Below are 21,070 nucleotides of genomic sequence, written 5' to 3'. Positions count from 1 at the left end.
TTCGAGAATACCTTTAGAAATTCTTTTGAAAATTCTACTGGGAATTCCTTGGAAAATCCATTCGATATTTCATCCAAAAATTCCTTAACAGAAATCCTCCACAATTTCCTTTAGATTTTTTTCTTGGATCTCTTCATGTTCTACCGCGGGAATTCTTTAAAAAATCCTTTCAAAAATTCCTCCTGAATTACCTTTAGAAATTCCTCGGGGAATTCATTCGGGGCTTATCTTGAAAATTCCCCCAGGAATAATTTAGAAAATTACGCTTATAACTCCTAGGACACGTGATTCCTTTGTAAAACCATCCGAAAATTCTTTTAAAAATTGATCCAGAAATTTCTCCGAAAGTTCTTCCAGGCTTCAGGTCAGCCTTGAAATCCTTAATTATTATATATTTTTTAATACATTCATAAAGAGTTTCCGAGCGAATTCTCAGAAGATTTTACAAGAAAAGCCTAATTGATTTCCCGAATAAATGCTTAGCTCTCTTTAGATATTGCTTCGGGAATTATTCAAGAATTCCTTTGAAGCTGGATAAATGTTTTTTTGTCCATAGATCGGAACAACGATCCATACGTGTTCAATGCTTAAATTGTTTATTTTGTTTTCATGTTTAAAAGTTCCCTAAATTGTGTCAGAAATTCTCTAATAATTTCAGCAATTTTCCAGAAGAACTTTACATGGAAATTTAAAAAAATCTTTTGCCAATTAGAATAAATTTCCTATGAAAACTCTTAACAATTTTCATTGAAATCGAAATTTTTTTCTCATTTTGAAAAATTTCCCGCGGTAAATTTCTGGTGAAAACTCCAGCGAGTTTCCCGTAGAAACTCCTTACAGTCATCCGCGGATGTTCCGAAAAATGTTCAGTGTAAATTTGACAAAATATTTTGTTGAGTATTCTGGAGCACAAAATTTAGATCAATTTCTCATGAAAATTCTGAAAAGTTTCTCATGCTAATTTTGAATTATTTTCCCCTGAAATTCCAAACAATTTTCCTTGGAAATTACAAAGAGATGCAAAGTAGTTCCTGTGGAAAATTTGAAAATAATTCACAAAAATATTTTTTTTTTGAAAAAAAAAATATTCTGGAAAAGATGCTTCCGTTGATGTCGAAATGTTGATGATGAAAATATCCCGAAAAAATGAAAAAAAAAATCTTTGAGAACGTTGTAAAAAAAATCACCACGCCGCCGCCGCCGGTTAAAATGGCTTTCGGCGTGACGCCGAAAATGCCGCCGCCGCCGACCAAATTTCTGACAAACGCCGCCGCCGTCGATTTTCGGACCGGCACACACCTCTACCGGAGACGACTTTTCCAAAAAATCGAAAACAAATAAAAATCAAAAATATTTGTTTTGGGGACAACCTAATCCAAATAAAATTGCTCTACATCAGCCAACTTAAGAGCTACAGAAAAAGCTTTTTGAGATACAACTTTGTAGAACATTACATGTTAGTATTCCGAGAAATAAAAACAAATTCTAACTTTTTTTATATAATGGGCCACCCTATTTTTGATAGCACCATAATGATGGCCTTACTATTCCGAACAATTTTGTAGAACAACATTTTTTTTTCTAAAAAATATAGTTTTGGTGTAAAATGCATCTTTCCGCGTAAATCTGTATCCTGGACCACAGTGCATTGTTTACACAAACAAAAAAAAAATGCAGTTATTTTTCTTTATCTTATCCTATCTATAAAAAATATACCCGGTTGTGGTTTCGGAGCCGCTAGAAGCTGTGGATTTTTTTATCGTTTCACATATATAAACACAGCTGATTATAAGTCGAATCGATTGGTGAAAATATCTTACAAATCGGTCAAACCCGATCTTGAATTATATGGCCTCAAAATAAGGAAACATCCATAAGTTACGTAACGCGTAGAGGGAGGAGGGGGTTGCCTAAAGTGTGACGACCCATACAAAATTTTTGGATGCTTCATTCAGTGTAACCCTTATGTGTTAAAGCGGGTGTTAAAAATTACAACTTTCTGCCTTACGTAATTACTGGACCTTTCCTTAATATAAACTCCTTTTTATATAAACTGAAGAGGCGAAATATGGTTGTTGACGAACATAACTGAAATCTGACCGAAATTCATATGGGACTGATATGCGCGCGATCAGAGGCAACTTATTCTTTCGAATTATTTATATCGGAGGCAAAAGGAAAATATAACTATGTATGAGATATAGAAGAATTTAACCTCCAACAGCTGATTTATAGCCGCGCTCTATAACCACCCCACCATTACAATCACATACAAGAAGTTCGAAAAAAAAATGATTCAAATTAGATTTAAGCGACTATTGCATAGCTTGCTTACTTTGGATTCCTTTGCACTCGTAACATGATCCTGTAGGCATAAAAGTTTTAGTTGCAGGAATAAGACGGTCTTTTCAAACTTTGCTTCTTTTGAATGGAAGTTATAAGCAAAGGGAGTATATTTGCATTTAACTTTCTCAAATCACTTTGAGAATTAGATCAAACAAACCGAGTGATAGTCAGGTTCTGAAAAAAATAGCAAAGCAGAAAAAACACAATTTCCCGTCAAAAAATATCTCGTTTTACTGCCTCGGTCAATTCTCCGATGTTTTGAAACCTAAGGTGATTTTTTATATTAAACAATAAGTTTATCACTGCATTCTTCGACATGTTTAAGGTCAATTCACTCAAACATTATTTATATTTAAAAAAATTAAAAACTAAAAATTGCTGCACGTGTGAATAGCCCTGAAGAATTGGCCTGACATTGGTTCATAATCGGTCCAAAGGGAAAACATTTAAAATAGCACATTTTATATTTTCTTGTTAAAAATTTGAAAAACAGTTAAAGGCGTCGAAAAATATTTTTTTTTATGAAATCTGACCTTAAATAAATTGAAGAATCGATCACGCGTATAACAGTTTTTGACGGGAAGGGTCAAATGCTAATAAATAATTTCTCGATAATCTCCCTATCTTAAAACCCTCCCATCACACTGTGAACAGTCCTATTGTAAACAATACCAACGCCTGACGCGTTCGAAGTCTCATACTTGATGGCAATGAAGGAATACTCGCGTTAACGGAAGTCAAGTAGATACTCTTCCTTGTTATTATTACAAGCAGTGGAGTTGAACTTTTGTTAAATGATGGCCTTACTTAGAGGTCGAAATCTGGGAGGGTAAAATCAAATACCTAGTGGAATTAAATAAAAAAAAGTACAAAACTAGTTATGGGGAAGTAAAACTTCAAAAGCTCCTATATCTGAATTTTTATTCAATTTAGATATAAATAAATATTTAATACATTTATCAGACATAATAGTCCTGACAATAGGTAACTAACAAAATATATTACACATCAATAAAATCTAAATTAATTAAGACAAGGAGTCTGATTGGCTTTAGGCACCAATAATTTCAAGAACCGATATGGTCGAGAGGTTAAAGTCACCAGTCATTCCACCAGAGAACCCCAACATGTCCTAGGGATCGAATCTGAATTTCGGACAATTACCTTTTTGTTATTTATCATCCAGTAAGTACCAGGCGAACATGTTTAATCTTCTTCTGTAAAAGGAATACAAAACGCTGCACAGCAGCAAGCAAATGTGATGGGACCGACCACCATTGATTGCGATCAAGCGCGCGCAGCGCCCCACCACTTACTCTAAATGTGTGTAAATGTTTGTAGAAGTTGTTTTATAAATGGAACTGGTTTCATATATGGAAATATATTTTTATATTTTTTAACTATATTCGTCATAATGTTAATTTTTAATTTTAAGTTTAATTCCATCGGGAAGCAGAAGTAAAGTTATTGCTATAAAATTATTTGAATGAAATAAAAAGTAAAAAAAATATCTTTACTATTTTTTTGACTGAAACTGTATTATTGTTTAGTAAAACATCATAAAACTTTGTCAGAAGTGGGATTCGAACCCACGCCTTCAGAGAAGACTACGACCTGAACGTAGCGCCTTAGACCACTCGGCCATCCTGACACATCCTTATACAGTTGATTAAACAATCTCTAAAATAATTTAGGAGATTTGATTTTACTTACCAAATTTATACAAAACAATAAACGACTGTTTATTGTTCAGACTTCAGATTGACCTTCGTCATAATCTGTTCCGCAGAATGAAAACAGTTCTTACCTGAAAAGATAATAGAAGATATTGAATCAATAAGAGAACATGCGAACTCAGCAATAACAGAACGTGATTTCGATCAACAAGAAAAGAAACTTATTTAACATAAAAAAGAAAAGTGAAATATTCGAGCAATGGAAGAGAATGAGCCAACTTTCCTTCTATTTGATTGGCAATCAAAACAGATTTTCCAGCACGCTGGTTATGAGATGGCGGAAGGCTGCCGCTGACCGGTCGGTCGACGCCGACGATGGTGTTACGAGAACGTGCTCTTCAGCCGCAATGTTAAACAACAACAACAATAAGAAACACCCTGAGCAACCGATATTATACGATACTTCAACAAATACATCATAATAATTAAACAGAAGTTCAAATTCATATAACATTTTAAGAAGTATTATTTTTTATTTAATTATCTAATTATTTAAATAATTATTTCATGAATTTTGGGGCAAAATATTTTAAGCTGTACATTTAATCATTTTATATTTTTATTCCATAACTGAAAATTAAACAATGGATTTTTTCAAAGATATATCGAAAAAATATATTCGATTTTGAAGCTCATACATTTTAGTCATGTCCAAAGAAGGGAAACATTCTTCCGTCTGAAGAATGCTCAGAGTGCAAGCGAAAAAAAAATTCAATACGCTTCAACAGCTTCACGCGAAACATCATCAAAGGATGTTTTAAAAGAAATTCAATCAGGAACTTGACTTTTCCGCCACCTTCCGGCATACTAGTGCTGGAGAATGCAAAACCAAAACCGTTTCCGATTACTGGTGATTGGCCGTGATGGATGCCCGTCCGAGGCAGCGCATTCCAGGCGACCGATGCGATGCAGCGGCCAAAGGATCAAGCGTCTGAGCGTGCAAACAGCAGCAGTGCACTATAGTCACATTACTGTAGAAGAGGGGCGGATAAAATGATGGATCCCGAACTATAATTTTTTAGGTTCAATCCAGCATATTGATGAGAAATTATTGGAAACGAAAATTTTGTTATTTATTTTCTATAGAGTTTTATAATGGACTTCTACTATTATAAGGCTGCATCGACATTTGATTGTGAGGACACTACTTTCTTATAAAAAGGTTTATTCATTAAGATCTGACTTCCATCCGACAGACTATAGAGAAGTGACTATTCCGAGCACCGATTTGCAACACAGAGGGGTGGCAAAAACAGTAGCTTTTTAAAAACTTGTTTGATCTCTTGGTTGATGGTTTCTAACCGGAATATGACGGATGATGAAGAAATAAAATTGAATAAAATGAATAAAGGTGAGTTTTGTTGTTTGAATTGTAAAAATTGTCTTCAAGCAATAAATTTAGTCTTTAAAAAAAGTTCCTAATGGAATGTGATTAGTTGATTATACATTCCAATGAAGCTATGAAAATGCCAATCAGAATCGCTGTAATGGGTCAGGATTTCCCAACTAATTGCGATATGTTGCGAGCAAATCGGTTATGGTATTAAGTGCCACAAAATAAGTGTGTTTTTCTGCGCGCATTACATACCTACAGATTTACACACGCGCACACAGAAATCATCAATAGATGCAAACAAATTATGTCAAATATGTCTTACAGTCCCGATGCACATTAACTTCAATTCTTAATCAATTTCTGCATTGTATTGAATATACAGATCTAACAGTGTAGGTCAATCTGACTGTCGATTAAACATGAAAAGACATCCTTTTTGATCTTTGTTTCTTAATCAATCGAAACTTTGTCAACCGAATAGTTCAAACATTCAATAATAACAGATCATTAGTCACACTTCTAGTCGTGAATTATGGATAAACGCCCATTTCCAATATAATCATCTGCCCAATTAAACACATCGCACATTGCCGGTCGCTGCAAAGTTCACACCTTCCGGCGTTGGGACGTCGTCAAAGACAAAGATTATTATGCTTGGAAGAATAAGCAACGCCAAAGCGCACAGTCCAGGCCCACAGACACGCACATCGCCTTATTAATTTAACAACACCGAGCTCATCAGCAGCATCAATAATCTTTCTCGCTCGCCGCCCGCCGAATCTTAATGAATTATTCCATCTTCTTGACGCTTCCTTGGTACGGGTTTCTCGCCCGCCTAAGTGCTAATATCGTTTAATTAGCAATTAATTAAGCTCGAATCGGGAAAAATAACAACTATTCAATTTTCTCGATCATTGACCATCACATCACGGGCGACCGATAGTCGTTTGTGTATCGCTGATAGCAGACGTGCTCAATGAGGAGAAACGATTCATAAAATTTTTCTTTAATTTAGTTTATTGCTAAATTTTTTTTTTTAATTGAGACCAGACGGTATTATAACCATAATAAATCTGTTCCAAGTTTGACGTTCCAACGATAAAAACTATACCAAGAAAGAGGCATGAACTTTGCCTCCATACGAGATAAAATATTACCGCTGCCTCCTGTGAGGATTGAACTCACGACCGCTGGTTTACGAGACCAGCGCTCTACCACTGAGCTAAAGAGGCGAGGAATTCCAGGGAAGTCTGGGCACTTCAATTCTGGAAAGACGTGGAAACTGCATACTGAATGCAGATTGCAAATAAATATTTCGAGTTATTTGAAATTTGCAGATGTTCTGTATTGACTTAACCAAATAGCACTAGTTGCCGTACAATATTAAACTATTTCAAATAGCGTCTTAGGAAAAAAAATCAATAATAAATGAACTGAACATTTGAACAATTCGATTGATAAACTGCATATGTGACATTTTTGACAAAAAGAGATTTTTATATGTTCTGAGTTTATGTTTGAAAATACATATTTGATAAAAATAAACACTAAAAAACTGATTATTTGAACAACATAAATACGATTTTTTGAACCACATAAGTGCGCGCACTTTCGAGAGCAATTATGGAGCACTGCTTGCAGTTTCTTGACTGAAAGAGCATTGAGTTTCGTCGATAACCATTGAATCTGTATCGAAGAATTATTCGTAAAAATCGATGCCCATTTCTTCAAAAACAGTTTTTTGGACTAATAAATACACTTAAGATGAGAAGAGTTTAAATATGTGATAAAATTGAATTTCCAACGAAAGCACCTTACAGTCTGGGGTGGTTTGATCTTCTCTACTTCTTGATTTCTTTTGCATGCTTCATCCCTGCTTAACATTCAATGACTGTGGCTATGAACACACGTAGGAAGCTTCGCTACTTTCAGTAAGACTTCTACTAATTCAAATATGGTGCAAAATATATGAATCGATTGTTTGAAAAACTGCATTTGTGACATTTTTAAATAAAAATTAGATATCTATACATTCGAAATCCTCGTGTTTTGGAAAATAAATCGAAAATGCGCTGATTTTTTTTCGTTTGTTTAGTAAACAGCTCATGACAAACAGATACGGCCCATAACTTGTATCACGGCTGTCGACGGAGTTAGGCACTATGTGGCACGTGACCAATCAAATTAAATATTTTCCCTTAAATACAATTATACACGTCAAAATTTTTATGAAAAAAAAAACTGACTACTGGCGGAGATGAGCTCTTGCGAGTGAATTCTTGGTTGAATTTTCGATGAAAATTTCCTGAAAAAAATCCAGAAAGAATTTATATAAGAATTCCCGCACTGCTGCAGGAGTTCCTAAAGATTTATTTTTGCAGGATTTCTTGAAGTTTTTCGGAAATTTTATTAGACTCTCCTTTAAGAGTTCCTCGGTAAAGAGACGAATCAGCTTGTTGGTCTTTCTAATAAAGCTTTTCAAAAATAGCTTCAGAAATTCCTTTGCAAATTCTTTTCAAAAATTCTTATTCGTTCTCCTTCGGAAATTCTTTAAAGAATGGCCGATTGGGCCAATTTTCAATAGCGAAAAATTGGGAAGGATTCCGCATCCAATGCAACCTGTTGCAAGCAAATCGGATAAGGCTGAGTACAAAAAAGTGTGTCTCACATTGTTTTGTACACACACATACATACATACATACATACACACAGGGCTGCGAAATGGTGAGTTGACATCTGGGAAGGAGCGACCTACACAGCTCTGGTCCTCACAAGTTCCAATCTCACGCTTCCACGGGTCTTCCGATGACAATTGACCGCCAGCTAAGGGTTGCGTACTTAGCTGGTAGTGCAGCCTGGGCACTGTTGTCCTTCTGACATCAGCTAGAGTGAGTGGGTGCGACCAACGGGACCATCGTCCCTAACCCCTAATCCCAAGGCGTTAAGCGACCCGTGCCGAGGGGATGCATGGCCAGGGGGTGAAATAATAAGCTAGGCCTTTAACGGAGCCTGTGGGGTACCTGGGCACCCTCCACAGTAATTGTCCCTTACCGCGTCATGCTGGGCTCTGGCGTGGTGGACCTCTTTTCCCGAGCAACTCGTGGGACCAAAATGGAAAACCAAGTCAATTCTTCAATTAGTGGTAGTAGTGTAGGCGACAACCCCTTCGCAAGAGGTGGGTTGTTCAGGTCTCCGCCTAGGAGGCCAGAGGCAATAGTCGGCAGCTCAGTGCGCAGCGCCAGCGTGGGTCACTTAACCATCTCCCAGGCTCCGCCGGTAGAGGTTATAGACGGCCCATGGCTTGTGAAAGCGATGAACCGCAAACGCGATGGGCTTTCGGCCTTCGAGGTGGCGACGGAACAGCTGGACGCCATCATCGACTTTGCGTCATCGAAGCATAATATCAGCAAGGAACTCAAGAGGAGCTTGCTGAAACTTCAAAAGTCGATGTCGGACGCCAAGCTGCAAACGGCGGTCGGGACGGCCAAGTGTTAACTCGTGAAATCTGTGGAGTCGAGGTCTACCCAGACTGAGGCCCAAGAATTCGCGGATTTGGGCAAGGTCGAATCGACCGAGGGCGTGCCAGCGAAGACGGTGGTGCCAAAGTCTAGACAGTCTCCAGGGGATAAGCTCCCTGGGGGCCGCTCCAAAACGCGGAGGGTTACTACCCCGAACAAGGGTAGTGGGGCTGGGAAGCTGAACCCCGGCCAGGTACCTCCAAAACCGGGGGAGGAAGGACCTGGAAAGGTCTGTCCACCCAGGAAAGACGGTGGTAAGGGGTTACGGCAGGCTGGGAGCTCTCAGCCGCCCCAGACCAGGGGAATAGAGGGGGATGACGCCTCCTGGACCCTGGTCAAGAACAAGAGGAAACCGAAGTCGTCAAGGGCCGAAAAGAAGGCCCAGGCGAATTAGGGTAGCAAGAAGTCTAGAGTAGGCGCCAATCGCTCCAAGGGCGATGCCCTAGTCATCAAAACGGACGAGGCTAAGTACTCGGACGTCTTGAAGGCGATGGGGAGTGACGTCAAGCTCGGTGAACTCGGCGCCGACGTACGTCGAATAAGACGTACCCGGATGGGCGAGATGATCCTCGAGCTAAAGCGGGGCGTCTCGCAAAAGGGCGCCGCCTACAAGAAGTTGGCGGAGGAAGTCCTAGGCGAGACGGTCAAGGTGAGGGCACTCACGACGGAGGTGAATCTAAGGGTTAAAGACCTGGACGAGATCACCGAAGTCGAAGAGCTCGTCACGGCACTGCGGCGACAGTGTGAAGTGGAGGCGTCCACCGCAGCCGTTCGGCTACGGAAAGGTCCGGCAGGGACACAGGTAGCATTGGTTCGGCTATCTGCAGTGGACGCCTCCAAGGTAGTCAAGTTAGGGAGCGTCAAGGTGGGGTGATCGGTATGCCCTGTGGACATATATGAGCAACCCGAAGTTTGCTTCAAGTGCCTGGAACCGGGGCACAAGCAATGGGACTGCAAAGGCCCTGACAGAAGCAAGCTCTGTCGACGCTGCGGATTGGAGGGACATAAGGCACAATGCTGCACGAACCCTCCCAACTGTTTGATCTGTTCCAGCAAAGCAGCGAACAGCAAGCACCTCATGAGGGATTCGATGTGCCCGGCAGGTAACGCAGCTAAACCTAAACCACTGTGATGCAGCCCAGCAACTGCTGTGTCAGACAGTTGCTGAATGGGGGACGGATATCGCCATCATAGCAGATCCTTACCGGGTACCCGCCAGGAACGGTAATTGGGTCACCGATGGGTCTAAAATGGCGGCGATATGGACAACGGGGAAATACCCAGTCCAAGAGTTGGTGTATTCGACACACGAGGGCTTCGTCATTGCTAAAATCAGCGGGGTCTTCTTCTGCAGCTGCTAAGCGCCTCCTCGATGGTCGATCGAGCAGTTCGATCGAATGCTAGATTGTTTGACGGCTTACTTGATGGGGCGTAGGCCGGTGGTGATAGCGGGGGACTTCAATGCTTGAGCCGTGGAATGGGGAAGCCGATCCACGAATCAACGGGGGCAGATCCTGCTGGAATCACTGGCCATGTTGGATGTGGACTTGACTAATGTCGGTACCAAAAGTACCTACAGCTGGAACGGGGCCGAGTCGATTATCGACGTTACGTTCTGGAGCCCTGGCCAAACGAATAGTTCGAACTGGAGGGTAGATGATGGCTACACTCACAGCGACCACCTGGCGGTTCGCTACAGTATCGACTATACGACCAGCATTCAGCGGACGGAAGAAGGGGCGAGGCCTAGCCCTCGTATGTGGAAGACATCATACTTCGACGCCGAGGTGTTTAAGGAAGCGCTCCGCCGCGAGCACAATACTCTCGGTCTGAGCGGCGAGCAGCTGGTAACAGTACTCTCGCGTGCATGCGATGCCACCATGCCTAGGAAAGTCCACCCTGGGAATGGGAGTCAACCGGCTTACTGGTGGACTCAAGCAATGGCGAACCTGCGCCGCGCCTGCCTACGGGCAAGGAGGCGAATGCAGCGAGCACGCACAGAAGAGGAGCGTGTTGAACGACGGGTGGCGTTCGTGGCTGCTAGAGCCGCTCTGAAGACTGAGATTAGATCAAGCAAAAAAGCCTGCTTCGAGGGCCTGTACCAAAGTGCCAATGCGAATCCATGGGGTGACGCCTATAGGGTCGTAATGGCCAAGACACGTGGGGCGATGGCCCCTACAGAGCGATCTCCAGAGATGCTGGAGAGGATCATCGCGGGGATCTTCCCACGTCACGACCCAAGTCCCTGGCCTCCTTTTGTGGAGCTGCCAGGGGCCAGGGTGGCCGACGAGGGAAGAGTAACTGTGGCGGAACTTACGGGGATTGCACAGTCCCTTAGTTGAGGTAAGGCGCAAGGACCGGATGGTAATCCGAACCTGGCCATCAAAGCGGCCATTGCTGAGGCTCCCGAGATGTTCAGATCTGTCATGCAGAGATGCCTGGATGAGGGAGTTTTCCCTGAAGCACGGAAAAGGCAGAGCTTGGTCCTATTGCCAAAGGCGGGAAAACCACCGGGGAATCCGTCGGCATATAGACCAATATGCCTGCTTGATACGGCGGGGAAGGTGCTCGAAAAGATCATCCTGAACGTAAGAGGATCCAGCGTAAGAGGAGGGGAGTTCGCTATTGTGCAGTAGTGACTCTCGACGTGAAGAATGCTTTCAATAGTGCCAGTTGGGCAGCTATTGCAGATGCGCTCCTGCGTCTTGGATTTCCCGAGTACCTGTACAAGATTCTCGGAAGCTACTTCCAGAATCGAGTACTGGTATACGACACGGAGGCGGGTCGGAAGTGCGTTGACATAACCTCAGGGGTTCCGCAAGGTTGCATACTGGGTCCGGTGTTATGGAACGTCATGTACGACGGTGTCTTGAGGTTGAAGTTCCCGATGGGAGTGGTAAGCGTCGGCTTCGCTGACGATATTACGCTGGAGGTCTACGGCGAATCGATCGAAGAGGTGGAGTTGACTGCAACCCACTCGATCGCAATTGTGGAGGAGTGGATGAGTTCCAGGAAGTTAGAACTGTCTCACCACAAGACTGAGGTGGTTGTTGTTAACTACCGAAAGTCAGAGCAACAAGCAGTGATAAGGGCAGGCACCTGGGCGGTCATCTCTGAACGCTTCATCAAACTCTTGGGGGTAATGATCGACGATAAGCTCACCTTTGGTTGCCACGTAATTGCCTGCAAACGTGCTTGCACAGCTATAGTGGCATTGTCCCGGATGATGTCCAATAGCTCTGCGGTTTATGCCAGCAAGCGCAAGCTTCTGGCTAGCGTTACTCTGTCCATACTGAGGTATGGGGGGCCAGCTTAGGGCACCGCCCTGCGTATTAACTGCTACAGAACGAAGTTAGAAAGTACATATAGGCTCATGTGCCTAAGAGTTGCAAGCGCGTACCGTGTCGCACGATGCACTTTGCGTCATCACCGGTATGATGCCTATTGACATCGTTATCGGTGAAGACATAGAGTGCTTCGAAATGCGCGGCACGAGAGGCATCCGTAGGACTATCAGGTTGGCCTCAATGGTCAAATGGCAGCGTGCATGGGACAGTTCCACTAAGGGTAGATGGACACATAGATTGATACCGGAGATGTACCTGAGTCAAGATGCCCCATGGGGAAATTACTTTCCACCTGACCCAGGTCCTTACAGGCCATGGTTGCTTCAGACAGTACCTACACCGGTTCGGACACTCGACCTCGCCCGGTTTAGAGGAAACGGCGGAACACGTGTTGTTCGTGTGCCCGCGTTTTCGCACAATGCGTGACCACATGCTTGCCACATGTGGTCTGGACACTACCTCGGACAACCTAGTCCGGAGGATGTGTAAAGATGAAGTTGGCTGGAACGCCGTTTTATCGGCTATCGTCCAAATCCTCTCGGAGCTACTCAGAAGGTGGCGCGTGGACTCGAGGAATGGCTAGTTCAGGCGCAAATAAGAGGTGGTCCAAGGGTTCGGAGTCGGCCTCATGGGTCATACCGGTGCCCTGTGGTCGAACTCGATCCTTATATCGTACAAGTGGCCGCGTGAAGAACAACATGGTATCGTCGCTTTCGCGGCGTCGGTCAACCGGGCGGGTTCCGAGCCCGAGGACGGAAAGGGGTCCTCGTCAAGGCTGAGGCATCGCATCGCTATCGCAGAGAGGTCAATTTGGGGTGCACGCGGCATCATCATTCTTGATACCAGTCGTGCAGAGGGAAACAGGCGCGAAGTCGACCCTTCCCACCTTCCGAGGACATAGGACGTGGTAAGGCCACCTGGAAAGCCGGCAATGCGCTGGCACGATACCATGGTGTTCTTCTAAAAAATCGAGTCACGATGTTCGATGCTGCAAGGCCACGCAGCTAACCTCGAGGGTGCGTTATGCACTGGCCCCCCTTTGAAGCATTACTTTCTGGTTGTACCGAAGGGACGATGGGCTTGGCGGCAATGGAAACGGTTTAGCGGGTCGGGGATGCAGTTCTGCCTCCCTCGTTTGCTGTTGGAGGTGGCCCCTAACCCCGCACTTCCTGGACAACCCAGGATGTCTGTTGAGCAGATTCCCCCTCCATTGCGTCGGAAGAAAAAAAAACGTCAGTCGATCAATTCGTCGAGCTGAGTCGATCGGTATATAACACTATGGGTCTCCGGGACTCCTATCAAAAGTTCGTTTTTGGAGCGAACATATAGCCTTTACGTATACTTTGTATACGAGAAAGGCAAAAATCCTACAATAATTTCCAAACGAATATTTAATTCCCGGAAGAATTCTAAAAGGAATTTACGAATATATTGCTGAAGAAATTTTCAAAGGAGTTCCTAAAGAAATGTTCAAAAGAATTACCAAAGGACTTTCCGAAGTAGTCTTTGAATTTGCAAAGGAATAATACTGCAAAAATATTTTAGTAAACAAGGAGATTTCCAGAGGAAGTGCGTAATTGTAAATCCGCGATTTTCGCGACAGCATTTTAAAGAACCGCGAATATCGCTACTGGAAGAGATAATCCGCGACAAATTCACGAAAAACGCGAAATTCGCGACTGTTGTAACAGCCCTGCAAATTATTGGTGAAGGTCCACCATAGTGAAATGGTTCTGAGGTTTTTCTAAAGAACTTTCCTTAGTAATTCGCGGAGGAAGTTCCAAAAAGTTTCCAGAGGGAACTTCCAAAGCAATTCTTGGCAGAATTTCCGAAGGAATTTCTGGATTAATTTAATTTGAAGAATTTTCTGAAGGTATGCCTGATCGAATTTCTGAATGACTTACCGAATCAACTGCTTTCTAAGGAATTATTTAAGGATTTTACGAAAAAAATGTCTGAAGAATTCTTCAAAAGAATTTGTAAATAGTAAAATATATTTTGGACTTTTGGTTATATTTTGCGTGTTTTTCGACCTAGCTTTCTTCAAATAAATAGGGATCATGTGTCTCTTTGGCCTCTTTCATAATCACATTTCTAACCACATTTATGCAACAAAATAAACAAAATATAGCCAAAAGTCCAAAATATATTCAGATGTCCAAAATACCATCGTTACCCTAAATACCCAAAGAATTATTGAGAATATTCGAAGAAATATGATAATAAATCTACCACCTGACGACTGTTAGTCAGTCTGTCAGTCAGTCAGTAAGTACCTCAAACAAATGAAAAAATGCAGCGATTTCAAGAAGTTTACGATAGTTCACGCGAAGGATTTGTAATCGCCAATATCAACAGAATCTTTGTTTGTCACCATTACGCATCGTCAAAGTGGTCTCTAAAGCGGTTCAACGAGCTACAGGATGTGCTCACCGACTAGCTAATTGACCGAAATCCGCAGGAGATGTTATACCTGGGCAGTAGAGTGGAGCAGTACGCTAACCAACAAAAGAGACCACAGTTTGTTGGAGATTTTAGTAGAGCTGGAAGTTTTACTGTGTAACGAAGGCAACGTTGGTACAATCCACAAAGACAGTCAAGAATCTATCATCAATATTCTATAGCCTGTCATTGATGGGAGATATGAACGGGAGAGTTGAGAGATATGAACTCGCAGCGACCAGCTAGTACAGCGTCCGTAAAAGACACCTTACGTCAATATAACGGATGAGATCTTGCGAAAAAATGTGGAAAACAAAGCACTTTGACGAAACCCTCCTAGTTGAGTCACATGGTGTGGCAAGTGGTTATCTAAATCTAAATGCAGATCAGTTAACGGAAACTGTACTGAGGGAATGTGACGCATCAGTGCCGAAAATATTGGAACCACCTAATAGACTCCGTCAAGCTCTCTGGTGGAATGAGTTACTCAAAGATCTTTGTGCTGTTTGTCTAAAGGCCAGAAGATGTGATCTCGAACAGAAAAAGATAAAGATAAGGTGGCATGCCATTAGGCCGTGGCTGCATTCAACCAGGAGATCAAGTCGAACTGCTACAAGAAGTCGTGCCGTGATGCTGATGCCAATCCAATGCTTATAGCTAGACCAACATTTGAAATGGGCGTAACTGCTAAAATTTATTCCTTCTGATTCTTCATATATAGCTGTTCTCCGTGCGGAAGTATTTTATGACGAACAAAGATGCTTTTATGGCGAACGACATCAGACATGTTCTTCTTCTTCTTATTGGCATTACATCCCCACACTGGGACAGAGCCGCCTCGCAGCTTAGTGTTCACTAAGCACTTCCACAGTTATTAACTGCGAGGTTTCTAAGCCAGGTTACCATTTTTGCATTCGTATATCATGAGGCTAGCACGATGATACTTTTATGCCCAGGGAAGTCGAGACCAATTTCCAATCCGAAAATTGCCTAGCCGGCATCGGGAATCGAACCCAGCCACCCTCAGCATGGTCTTGCTTTGTAGCCGCGCGTCTTACCGCACGGCTAAGGAGGGCCCCATACATCAGACATGTATATGACAGAAAACACTGTTGATGGTGAATGAACATTACACTTACTTGAGTGGATGGAAGTTACTTTTTTCAGGCAGTGCAGTCAAACCTGTTTGTATATTGCAGAGCTCTCTATTTCCGAACATTCCAGATAATTCTAGTTATTGAAAGTTGAGTATAAATATCCCACCTCTACGCAGTGCAAGTTCAAATATTTTTCAACCGTCGCGAATATACCTCGTAGTGTGTAATCACAAAGTGAAAATAAAGTAGCGATTAAGTTAAAGTGAAATTTTATGGTGTTGAATCTTTATTCCGAATCCTAAAATACAGTCCATCCGACCCAAAAGGAGTTGGAAAAGCTGAAGTTAACCGTGTAGTTCAACGCAGGTTCCACCGACTCGTTATGATGATGAAAACGGCATTGCTGACACTTCGGTTTCCAACGAAGAGCTTGTATTTGTCGCAAAACTTTTGAAGGTGAAAAGAGCTCCTGGTTCGGACACAATTCCGGCGGAGTTGGTCTCCAAGCAAAAAGGAGAGGTGGTGAGTAATATGTATGTAATACGCGTTACATCGGTAGCTGGAAGGCCAGAGTTTTGAAGAGCTGCTTCGAGAACCGTTAACTGTCGATAACTGGTGAGAATCTAAGATATGTACAGAGGGTGAGAATTACTGTCGAAGGGCACTTTATTACCCAGGTAACCAATAAGCATTAAAGTAAGCACTATAGTAGCATTATACTGGCATTGCATATGCTCCATGCTGTAAATAAGCATTTCGAAAACCTGGCTGTTCTAAATAAGCATTGTCAAAGCAATCATGAGAGGCATAGTCTTATAATAGCATTTTGAATGCACAATGTTTTTTTTCGTTAAGTGCAATGGAACAGCTACATTAGTGCCACTTTAAGGCATGTAGTGTTCATACGTCCAACATGGAACCATCTAGTGGGGACTATTTGTCCAATGAACTTACATTTGAGAATAGAAATCGGTACGTGCAGAATTTTTCTATTCCGACCATTGACAGGAGTACTTATCGTTACCCTAAACCTATCACTAATTTCATAGTTTAGCTACATTTTATTATTCTATTGCACTATTTTCGATGGATGCATTAAAGCAGCACTACTGTAGCTGTTCCATTGCAACTGGGTATGACGTTTGTGACGGTTGCATTCTGAGATGAATTAGATTAAGTTTCAATGTTCCTGAAGGGGCATAGTGTTTATGTTGGGCAAAATTATTCTCACTACCATCTCTCTCTTATGGCCCAGCTGGTAAGGGCGAGGACAACTACAGCGTCGGGTGGCGCGAGTTCGAATCCCGCTCGAAGAAAGTAAAAAATTATGTTCCATTTCAAATATGAAAATACAATAAACACGATATAAATGAAAAAAAAAAAACTATGTAAAAAAATAATTAGAAAAAAATGCCAATAAAAAAAAGCTTTTTTCTTGTTTTTAAAATTAAGCATTTAAACAGCATTTCGGATGCTGAATAATTGCTACTCAGCAAAATTTCTACTTTATCGATAAAGTAGGATTGAGCATTTAAGCAGCCATATATTGGGCCAAAACCTGCATTAAAATAGCATTAAAGGCGACTATAGAGCTTATTGGCATTTAATGTTTTGCAGTAAAAGCGCATATAATGCCACTTAAATGCTTTATATAATGCTTACTGGTTACCTGGGTAGGTATCAGCGCTCAATGAAATCTACTATAGCATTACGAAAGAAAAAAAACATGTAGGGGAAAATACCTATTCTTGGCAGTCTAAGACATTCGCCAAATTGAATGATAAAAATAATGAATAATTACACTGAAACACAGGTACAGTTTAACTGGTTTACATTTGTATGCTCTTTCTTTGATGATTGGTGTTCACTAAATATAACAGCTTTTACCACAAACTCAGTAAATTTAATATAAAGTAACAGGTCAACGTTTCTTCTATTGGCATAGCAATTTCTATTATTAGCAATGAGTTTGCTCCCTTTAGCAACTAGACATGGAAGTAGAAAACTGGTAATGTATTGGTGCCAAATGCTGGTTGTTTATATCCTCCAGTAGCCAAATTCATTCATATTAATCGGCCGCACGCTCATCGCGCTTCACTCAATTTTGGAACAAACTTTATTGTTTATCAAAACTGGCTTAACACAAAACTCGCTTAACTTTTCAAAAGGACCTAAGTAACATTTTTTTCATGAATTAATTTGAGTACTGCAATCAAAAGCTTTCATGTTGTTCTGTTGATTGCGCTATTCAAATTAATTCATGAAAAAAATGTCAGTTAGGTCCTTTTGAAAAGTTAAGCGAGAAAACATGAATTTTTAGCCTTGGCATCAATTTTATGTCATGTAGACAGAGGGGCAAAAGCATTTAAACACATTGTAAAACAAATTTAACCGTTATGCAGCCAACAAAAAACAGACGTGAATGGCAGATAGGGTACCCGTGTACCCAGATATTGACATTTTCATAACGTTTACCATTTTCAACCTATTTGAATAATGTTGCCTATTTTGGAGAAGGGAACGTATATGTTTTTGTCCGCTGCCAAGATTTACATCTTTTGTCTTTTGTAATGCCATAGAGTTAGAGTAAGCAAGAGTTTATCAACCAGTTTCAAATATACAACTTGCTCTTTGCGGTCCTTAGAATTGAAGGTCCTTACATGATATGTTTGTTCCATAAAAAAAAATCATGGGGGTTGTGTACAAGACACGACCGCTCGATGTAAACTACGAAAAACCAAATTTATACACATAAGAATGAATTTATGTCTGTCTGCTCTTATAGACTCGGAAACTACTGAACTGATCGGCATGAATATTTGTATGTAGAGGTTTTTGGGAACGATGAAGGTTCTTATGATGGTATTAGATCCCTCCTCTTCTGGAGGGGGACTCCCATACAAATGAAGTACAAATTTCTGCTTTAATCGAGAATTAATCTAAAAAATGGAATCCAAATTTGCAAATTTCGAATACTTAACCGTCTTTTAAATAAATTGCAAATGTAAAAAATATAGAATTAATCAATTTTAGGTGAAACGAAGCTCGTCGGTTCTGCTAGTATAGTATATTAACAATATATTCCACCTCGCGAGTCTTCATATGTTGGATAATGGGCAGCACTGTCCTATCCAGCCGCTGGAGCCACCTCATTCTTACACTACGCTTCACAGTTGAATAGTTGATAATACCCTAAAAGTAGGCAATTATTTATGGTTTAAATACGCTATGTAGGAACGGGAATGGTTATGAATTTTTTGATGAGCTTGGAAAGTATTGAAGTTGCAAAAGGAAAACGGTCCTGTCAGCCACATAAGGGTTAAAATACTACGGTGTGGCAATTACTTTTGATATAATTTATGGTCTGCGTAAAAATCTGAAAAGAAGCATTTGTATTTTAACACTTTTTTAAAATAAATGCCAACGCCGGATATTTTGTTCGTAGTTTTACTAAAATCAAATCACATAGAATTGTGTGTGGTATCTTTTTATCGTGTGTTTGATATGCTCACAAACACATTCTCTCGCTCTATTTCGAAGTGTGCTGCTGTCAAAGAAAACGAACAGTCCCGATTTTATTTAGTGAAACATAGAGCAAATATTAGATAAATTTGCTCTTTATGGTGATAATCAAGTGGTGATGAAGTGTAAAAAGTAGTTTGCGTACTTAATTTGTCGTGTCGTATACAATAAAGAAGAAAAACAGGCGATCCAAAAAAGTAAGTAACAGTTGCTTTTCGTGTGCTGCTTTCTTTGGTGATGCAATAATGCCAAGGATTTCGTAGGTGCAAGTTTGTTTCGGTGATTATTTCGTCAAATCTTGCTACTTTTACCCAAACAACTTAGTCAAATGAAAGCCTAGACTTGAAATTGTGTGATTGAATTAAATTTATGTTCATAAATAGTGTATGTTTGCTGGAAAACGCAAATATTGTTGAGGGTGCCAACAACTGTCGCACCCTGCCAATGCCGTATTCTACCCTATATGTATTTGTACTAGTCTACGTCGGTTGACGAAATAAATAAATAAATAAATACTTGGGAATGATGATAGACACGGCTGATTATCGGGGAGCTTCCTTCGTCGTTGGACTTCTTATCAATGTAGAACAGATCCGCCGCCGCGGACCATGTGAGTAGTTCACGATCAAGCTAACTACTAAATATCGGTTTCGGGATAACTCTCACCACCGGGGAGCTGCGTCATAATAGGCTTGATCCACCGCGCCGGAGACTAAGTCGAGTAGATCGTGACGGTTTTAGATCGTCGGGACGCTATGCTCCCCCCGGAATCTCTGGACCGACTTTGGTACTCGACTGGATACCAGTTGAAGTAAAAAAGTGCTTAGGACTTGCTGATCAGGTTCAATAGTAATGTTGGTAACGTAATAGCCTTCCAAGGATGCGGGTCGTCGGTATCGGAGGAGATTCCGCCACCAGGGGGTTCCTCGTCAGAGTAGGATAGATCCGCCCGGGACTTTTTCCCTCTATTTTATTCTCCTACTTTTGTCTCATATGGCGCTCACTTCTTGCTTCTCAACTATACGCCCAATTATTGTCTCTCATTTCTTGTCGCTTGCTTTATTTTTCTAATAACCCACTTCTTACTTCTCATTTCCCATCTATCACATCTCACTCGATTATCTCACTTCCGACATCTGATTTCTCACTTCTCATTCAACTTTTCCTACAAAAGCTCAGTTAGTGGACGGCCGAGGCATTTATATTTAAAAAGTATAAGAAATTTTAGGTTTTGTCTGATTGCAAAACCAAGTGTTCCAAGGTTCTAAACCCATTGATTGGAAACCTCTTATTGGCAAGCTGCACCACAGCACAGCACAATGCTGCAGCGACGGAACCGTGGGGCTCCCGATGCGTCACAGGAGAAACCACCGGAAGGACGTACAATGCGCTAGAATCCGCCGGCAGCGCCATTTCACGATTAATTTTAATGGGAAATCTAATGATTAGAAGATTATTGTTGTTTGTAATTATTATGATTATATTTTACCCATTCTGGCGCGGCGCACCCGCTTCGTTCCGTGCAAAACTGTTAGTGTGCTCCCGATAATGCCAAACACCCGACCGATGCTGCAAGTGGCACATTAGCAGAGCAGCACCAGAAGATCAACGCTGCGATTTCACTTCCTCAAATAATAACAATATAATTAGTCCTGTCCGCTGTGCCATAAGTACAAACTTGTGTGCCTGATGTGTTTTTCCCAATGACTCAAATATAGACGCATCA

The 21,070-nt window shown here is 41.4% G+C and overlaps 2 non-coding genes across 2 annotated transcripts; both read right to left on the bottom strand.

The window, feature by feature from the left end:
• Positions 1 to 3,914: 3,914 nt before the first annotated feature.
• Trnal-cag (transfer RNA leucine (anticodon CAG)) lies at positions 3,915 to 3,997 on the bottom strand. The gene has a single exon. It is a non-coding gene; the product is annotated as a tRNA-Leu (tRNA).
• A 2,581-nt stretch (positions 3,998 to 6,578) lies between these two features.
• On the bottom strand, positions 6,579 to 6,650 carry Trnat-cgu (transfer RNA threonine (anticodon CGU)). The gene has a single exon. It is a non-coding gene; the product is annotated as a tRNA-Thr (tRNA).
• Between the last annotated feature and the right edge of the window lie 14,420 nt (positions 6,651 to 21,070).

The sequence above is a fragment of the Armigeres subalbatus genome, chromosome 1 (genome assembly GCF_024139115.2).
Source record: "Armigeres subalbatus isolate Guangzhou_Male chromosome 1, GZ_Asu_2, whole genome shotgun sequence".
Lineage (NCBI taxonomy): Eukaryota > Metazoa > Arthropoda > Insecta > Diptera > Culicidae > Armigeres > Armigeres subalbatus.
Note: the sequence above shows the minus strand (reverse complement) of the source record. Positions and strands in the feature narration are given on the sequence as shown.